At 40.0% G+C, this 8,300-nt stretch overlaps 1 long non-coding RNA gene across 1 annotated transcript; it reads left to right on the top strand.

Moving 5' to 3' along the window:
- The first annotated feature begins 247 nt into the window (after positions 1 to 247).
- Positions 248 to 4,554, top strand: LOC123582330. Its single transcript, XR_006704323.1, has 3 exons — positions 248 to 350; positions 4,184 to 4,290; positions 4,442 to 4,554. It is a non-coding gene; the product is annotated as an uncharacterized LOC123582330 (long non-coding RNA).
- The last annotated feature ends 3,746 nt before the right edge of the window (positions 4,555 to 8,300 follow it).

The raw sequence follows: 8,300 nt of genomic DNA on the forward strand, positions 1-8,300 counted from the left end.
TTTGGGACAGAAAAAGACAGAGCATGAGCGGGGGAGGGGCAGAGAGAGAGGGAGACACAGAATCGGAAACAGGCTCCAGGCTCTGAGCCATCAGCCCAGAGCCCGACGCGGGGCTTGAACTCCCGGACCGCGAGATCGTGACCTGGCTGAAGTCGGACGCTCAACCGACTGCGCCACCCTGGCGCCCCGCCTCATTTCATTCTTAAGATAACATTAAGCTTCTATTTTTCAAATATGTTCCTGTTGAGACAAACTAGCAAGAACTATCAGCTGCTTCCCCTCCAGATAATCCTTGGGGAAACTGGTGAAGCAAGAAGGGAGCGTGGATCTAAAGAACCAACAACAGAACTGTCAGAAACGCTTGGGGAATCTGAAGGTTCTTGTGAGCTAGAGGATGTCTGTGAAACACAAAGGGGGAGGGGGCATGCAGTGGTCTGGAGCCGTAGGTGAACAGAGTGGGCAGAGGAAGGAGAGTCTGAAGCATGTCCATTTCTGCTCTTGCCTTTTCCTAAATGTTCAGCCCACACACTCAGGAGGGACAATCACTGGCTGCACCTTCCCTTCATTGGCTACACCTTTCCTTCAGGGTTTGGTAGCCCTCAGAATCCATAGAATAACAGCCAAGCGGGACAATGACCTAGTTGGGATGGCGCACTGATGAAACAGATCTTGGTGGCTAGTCACCCTTGTCCTTGTTTCCCCATCTTCAAACTTGCAGATTTACAGGAAGGATACTGTATCTTCTAATGCTGAATCTTTTGTAAAGGTTAAGTGTGTATTTCTGACCCAAGCCGATGCCCAGTGGTCTGACAGCAAATGGATGTTGTCAAGAGTGGCAGTGATGACCAAGGCTCCGCCCATTTTCTTTCCTTAAACTAAGGGTTCTTAACCTGGAATTCAGAGACTTGTCTTTAATGATGAATATGGAAAGCTACCATAGTATCAGTGGTTCCTGTAACTTTGTCACCAATGTAATTACAGACGTTTTCTTATTATATTATGGGTGTTGCCTTTATCCCGAAATAGCCTTTACATTCATTGCTCCTTCAAAATGATGACAACTGTTTATCAGACATTATACTAGATTTTTTCATTTAACCCATTAACAAGAAGATATAGATAATTATAACACAATGTTTGAATATTTTATAATTTAACTTCAATATGATTGGTTTCCTTTGTAATCACATAAATTTTATCCTATGCATTTCAAAATGACATCTTGAAAACGATTTCATAGGCTTTCCTAGGTTGCCAAAGGGTCTATGACCAAAGATTTTAGATTTTAGAGACAATTCCTATGTCCATAACGGGGGGGGGGGGGGAGGTGGAATGGACAGGTACAATATAGTGGAGGCATACAATTCAATAAAATGTAGACTTCTACATACAGGACACAAGACTTTTAAAACAAAGTATTGAGTGGAAAAGATAAACTAATAAGGTATAAGGTATATTGCACGAAATAATTTATATAAATTAGGACTATATACAAACAAAGCAAAAATACATGTTCTATAAGAACATATACAAATAAAAGGATACACATCAAAACACATTAAAATAGTCACCTATGGGAAGCAAGAGTAATGGAACTGAGTCACGGAGGGGTAAAGTGAATAAATACAATGAGACTCACATGGACCAATGACAATAGTGTCCCAAGAACTGAAGAGGGTAAGTAACTAACTCTCTGTACCTGAGTGTCTATGTCCACAAAAAAAGACGCAGACTAACTCAAAAGGTAAGTCATTTCCCCAAACTTGTACAGATAACACATGATGAAGATCAGTTTCAAAGACAGATCTTGCTTCTAGAAGGATGGCTAGTAAGAGGCCAAGGAGATGTACATGGCCCTACCTGTGTTTATATTTATTCTCTCAATTTGGTCATTGAACGTACTGCCTGAGATATATGTTAAGTAGTCCTGTTTTCTAGGAAAGAACACATAACATCACATAACAGCTCACACAACCAGGAATTCAAGCCGGGTTTTTCTGGCTTTATAGAGCATGGCTTTTGATATACAATATGGCCTCAGTGAATTCTGCCACGGCTACATTCACTGTTTAGTTTCACTAACGATCTATATAAGGTGTGACTTTCCAAGTAGCTACACTGATAATTAAGTCTCTACAGACCTATAGAGCTAACACCAGACAAGAGTTCCCTGTTCCGCTTCCAAAACATCCACCAATAGCAGGATTTTACCATATTCCATGTTAGAAGTAAACTGCCAGCTATGGTTGGGGAAACATTCTTTTAATTGCTATAGTCTGTCCATACATCTTGTCTGGCCATTAATATTAAAGAGCGGTCAGCTGCTTTTAGGGGAGCGCTCAGAGAAGGTTTTTGGGGCACTGATACAGAACCACTCATTTCGATAAATATGAAGGAAAAGTCAGGCTTTCCATTACACAAAAAAAGTTAAAGATCAGAAGTGATTCAGAGACCTCAAGTGCATTGTAAAGGGGGGAAAAGGGAATGAAGGAAAAAATGAGAGAAAAGAAAAAAAAATAAGTTTGGTAAAAAAAAATTTTTTTTAATTGAAAACCCTCATCTGGTAAGTTTAACTATAGACACTCGATGGCAGAAATTTCAAAAATAATGAGCCACCTTCTGAACTAATTGGTCTGCATAATGTGACACTCTTGAGCGCTCAAGCAATTCATTTGTTTGCAGAAGACACACACATTGCTATTCATGGAAGGATTGAGAGACTTCTCGAAAGGGACTGAAAGTCACCTGGGAAAGTTAATGTCATCGCTTCTCTGAGTAATGTGAAAGATGAAGGCGCTATCCAAACCTTGAAGGAATACGAGCAGTTTCAGTCGTGCCTGAAACAGCTGTCTTCATCTGATGTCTAAGGAAGATAGATCCAGAAGGACTCGATTCTGCTGTTGTCTTGCAAAGGACCTTCAAGACAATCAGTGTTAAGGCACTTAGGGAAGAAACCAGAATGATGTGATTTTTCCCAGTCTGCGTTGTTTTACTCTTGCTACCCACTGACCCCCACTGCCTCAACCTTTCTCCTCTGGTAAAGGCTCCAGAATTTTGCTGTACATTTAGAACAGGTTGGGTGTTTCCAGCTCTGAAGGAAAGATTATGCTTCCATTTCCCAATTGACAGTTCTTCCCTTCTTGGGAGAAGAGAATCTTTGAATTAACAGATGGAAAGGGTCAGTATCCTAATCCTGGGCATTACAGGATCATGCCCGCCTTCCCTGCTGCCTCCCTCAGTGATATTCTCACCAATGACCAATCTCACACTTCAGTTAAACTCCCAGGCACCCTGCAAATGAAGATTATTAAAGTAATTAAGTTCATAAATACTTAGTGAGGAGTTTTAATGCCCAAAACACAGCGCTAGATTCTTGGAAAACCAAGAGCAATGCATATCAACATAGTTCTTGTCCTAATTGTGACCAGTGTTGAAGAAAAACAGAAAATTATGCAATTAATTGTTTAATAAAAATGTTACGTCTATTCTATGCCAGGCACTGTGCTAAGTACTCCAGATTACTTCCTCTAATTCTCATGACAGCTTTTTGAAATTGATTTACTTATCCACTTTACAAACCCCCCCCCCCAAAAAAAACTAAGACTCAAGAAAAATAAGTCATTTTTTTCCAGCATCACAAAAATGGTAAGCAAAACAATCTAAATTCCTGCAGGCCTGCCTAATTCTGAAGCACTTCCCCCAACCTATTTAAAAATTCAAGTACAGGCAACAGTTTCCATGGATAGGGATCTTCATCCATTCTGTCACCCATATTTTAGTTTGCTGGATTTAAGTAAGAAAGGATTTATCCTGTAGAATTCTTCTTTATTTTTACCAATCGAGATATCCTTAACACTATCTTAAACTGATATTTGAAATTGCAGTGTCTTTTGGTAATGACACTTAATTATCCCCTAGACTGTCTTTTCATACTCCACCTGTAAAGGCAAGGAGAATAGTATCTGTGCCCTTTGCTATACCACACAAGGGTCTCTTCCTTCATCCTGGAGATTGAATCAAGACTGACCAATTGCAGTATCTCATTGTTTCCTTGGAGATTATTTTATTTCTTAAAAAAAAATGGTGATCTACAAAATGAAGATATTTTCAAGAGTTTATTTTGACCTCATAGTTAAAACCTGGTAATGTGGTTCACTCATAAATCAACTGTTTTTCCTTGCAGAAAACTCAAACATAAGTCTAAGGATGGTCTGTCTACCATGAGCTCATCTAATCCACTCCAACGAGCAAAGAAAAAACACTGCTGTGTGTTTTTTCCATCCAGCTCAGGTAACATAAACTTGAAAAACAGTAACGTGTCAGGGATTCAAATAAACATAGCTTCTTCTATCTGCCCTACAATGTAAATTTCTCTACAGGCTTTGAACTGAATCCAGCAGTGGGCAGGCCCACCCACTGTTTTCTCTCTTTGTTGACCTAGGAGAGATGATTCATGCATTGATCAAGAAAGAAACAACCATCCATCAAGGTAAGAGCCTTTGGCTGCCCCAAACATCAGCAAACCCAGCCAGCATGCTCCCTACCTTAAAGTACTCGAGCACATTAATTTCAAACCTGCGCCCTGTAGATCTATTTGGAGCAGGCTTGGGCTAATGTTCTACAAACAAATAAATCACCTTTAGCAGTACTGTGCAGCATCTAATACTATCCACATGTATAATCCATAGAAATCATCATCTTGGGGCAAATATTTTAAACACCCTGAACCTCAGCGGGGAAAACACACACACACACACACACACACACACACACACGCATACACACACATAATTAGTGCTAGAAGTCGTGTTAATATAATAAACTATACAAGTTGAAATATCACTCAAACATTTAGTGAGATAAACCCAGACTCATGGTTTTTATCTTTTACCCACTGGTCTTAACTAACCCATTAAGTTTATACAGAAGAAACTCTAATCCCCCTCTCATGTGACAGCATGTGTCTGCAATCCTGACTTTGGCGATTTCTAGGAGGTTTTTTCCCAAAGCCTTCCTCAAGGTCGTGATTCTAAGCGACTGTTGATGAGGGCCTTGCTCCAAAATCTGTCATTTCAAGCAGCCTTCCTGTTTCCCCCCAATGTAGCCTCTCTTTTGGGGCACTGTCACCAAGTTTATGTCGGTTTAGATTTAGCTTTAAGACACTCATTAACCATTTATTTCAAAAAGTTTTCAAACTTAAGAAAGAATTGCAAAACCAGTACAAAGAATCTTCTTACGCTTACATCCAGATTCAATAAATGCTAACATCTTACATAACTGGAGTATAATTTTCAAGATCAGGAAATTATCATTGACATATTATTATCTATTCTCCATTTTTCTCCAAATTTCATCTATTATTCCTACTTCCTATTTCTGATTCACGATCCAATCAGAGATCGTCTTTAAAGTGCAGAATCTCAAAGTTCACAAAAAGCCCATAGTGAGTGCATCCCACCCCCATAATTTTTCTCTTTATCCTACCTCAAAACAAAAAGAGTTCTTGAGCAGAAGTTTCATTTAAATAAAACATCACTCCGACAATAGGAATGAGAAATTAGTTCAGAGCAACTGGCAAAGCCAAGGTGGTAACCATGATAAGCAGGTTTTACATGAGAAGAAAATCAAAGGCTGTTTCATGTGAATAAAGTCAATGTCCCCCATCACTCCTGGAACTAATTCACACACAGGCTGTGATGCTATCATGGCTATGGAGAAGAGCAAGGGAATTTCAAAGCAACTCAAGGCGTTAATTAAAGCAATTAAAACTTCCCTCTTCTGCTATAATTAAAGGAGAAGGAGCAGCCTTCTCTTTCAGCGTGCGAGGGTCCGTGAGCCACTCTTCCACCAAAATCTACAGAAGGACCAGTGCTCCCGTCACTTGGATGAGGCAGGTGTGCGCAGGTGTTCAACTCAAGGCCTGAACTTGGAGAGCAAATGTGGAATGCAGGCCTTCATGCAGTTTCTCACAAATTAGTGTTGCTACTCTCCTTCTAAATATTACAAATTAAAATTTATACACACGCACACATTTTCATACACCTGCATACATGAATTCACGCACATCATCATCGTAAAGCTGCCACGTGTCCTTTGCGAACTAAAGTTTCACTACATAGGAAGGGCGTACTTAGGAAAAGCTAAAAGCAGAAAGGGCAAACCGGCTAATGGCTTCAGTGAAGAAATTAGAAGCAGCCTCTCACTAGCTGGAGGGAAATAGTTGATTTCTGTTCCACATACCGCTCTTGATCTTGGTGAAAGGATCTATGGGCCCAAAGATGCTTAGGTCGTAATGGGAGAGATAGACACATGCAAACATAATTATAAGATTTTGAGCTAAATGCAAAGATAGAGGTGAGTCCTGGCTGGTAGATAGGATGTGGTAAAGGGAGAGGAAGCCATACATGAGAGCAGACAGTATCCTTTTTGAGGGGAGCCGTTCTGTGGTAGCCTCATTAATTGGAGGAGACCATGACTCAGCACAGTTCAGCCACTGAACACTGATGACGGATATTCAACCTTTTCTTTATTTTACTATAAATGATCGTCTTCTCCTATCAAAGGCCAGCATTCCTCTGGTGCAGATTCTGTTTCTTCTCCCTTCTTCAAGGATACTGTTTCAGCAATCGTTTGCTCTTACCTGAATTCACAGTCTTTCTTGCAGTACTGGATCACTCTAATTAGCATACAATAAAACTATTATTTTCCCATGTCAATAATAATAATAATAACAATAATAAACCTCTGCTGATTCTACAATTTCTTTCATTTAATTTTCCATTTTTTTTTATTCTCCTTCCCTGAAACACTCCAAAAAATTATCTACACTTGCTTTAAACAATTTTTCTACTCTTGTTAACTGTTAATCACACCGTGATCAGGCTATCAACTCTCAAGATTACCAATGACCTCCATGTTGCTAAATCCAGTGGTCACTTTAAGCTATGTGCCAGTTACTAGGACACAGCAGGTGCTCAAGCATCATTTGTTAAGTGCATGAATAAAAAATGTAGCTAACACATAATCAAAGAAGATCTTTCTAGGGGCGCCTGGGTGGCTCAGTTGGTCAAGCGTCCGACTTTGGTTCAGATCATGATCTCAGGGTTTGTGAGTTCAGGCCCCGCCTTGGGCTCTGTGCTGACAGCTCGGAGCCTGGAGCCTGCTTTAGATTCTGTGTCTCCCTCTCTCTCTTCCCCTCCCTCACTCGTGCTCTGTCTCTCTCTCTCTCTTTCTCTCTCTCTCACACACACACACACAAAAATAAATAAAACGTTTTAAAAAGTTAAATAATAAAAAAAGATTTTTTTAAACTGTACAACATAGAGTTGTATATTCAGAGTAAAAAGTGAGGGTAATACTTGTAAAAAGTACTTTCAAAAGTGCTTAATGCATGAATCAAAATTTTACCAACCAATCAACTTTTAGACATGTCAGCATAAAATATGAGTCATGCAATAAACAGTCAATGAAGTAGAAAGAAAATGTCTTTCACGTTCAAAGAGAAATTCACTTAAACAGCATAAAGAAAAAATGCTATCTGAGATACTTAAATTATTGCAAGCTCATCTTTGGTGTTTTTAGGTCCAGGTAAAAGAGTATTCAGGGTGCCTGGATGGCTCAGTTGGGGTTCCTGGGTGGCTCAGGCAGTTCAGTGACCGACTCTTGATTTCAACTCAGGTTATGATCTCACGGTTCATGAGAATGAGCCCCACTTTGGGCTCTGCGCTGACAGCACAAAGCCTGCTTGGGATTCTATCTCTCCTTGTCTCTCTGCTCTTACCCTGCTCATATGCACGTGGCCACACACACACACATACACTCCCAAAATAAATAAATAAACATTAAAATAAAGAATAGTCAAGAATCCCAGAGTCGCAGAAGAACAAAGTCAAGAAACAAGGGAGAACTGAAGGGTGGGAAGGGGCTTCTATGAAGGTTGGCCAATAACCCTAACAACAACAACAATAACAATACAGTTGACATCTATTGAGCATTGAGCTATGTGTCCAATATTACTTTATGTATTTTGTATTTGTGATCTTTATTCCATCTTCTCACCAACGCTTGGAAGTAATTAGAATTATTTTCCCTAATTTTGTGATGAGCAAGCTGAAGCCAAGAAAGTGAAGTAATTTGTCCAAAACCATGCAGAGTGTCTGCAGCTAGTATGAGATGGGCCAAGATTCAAACCCAAAGAGTGTAAGCACAGTCAGATGAGGAAACTACAGTTCAGCTCAGAGTCCGGCAGACGCACAGAGTATTCCATGTAACCCTCCCAAAGGCAGATCTCAGGAAGTCCC

The sequence above is a fragment of the Leopardus geoffroyi genome, chromosome B3 (genome assembly GCF_018350155.1).
Source record: "Leopardus geoffroyi isolate Oge1 chromosome B3, O.geoffroyi_Oge1_pat1.0, whole genome shotgun sequence".
Lineage (NCBI taxonomy): Eukaryota > Metazoa > Chordata > Mammalia > Carnivora > Felidae > Leopardus > Leopardus geoffroyi.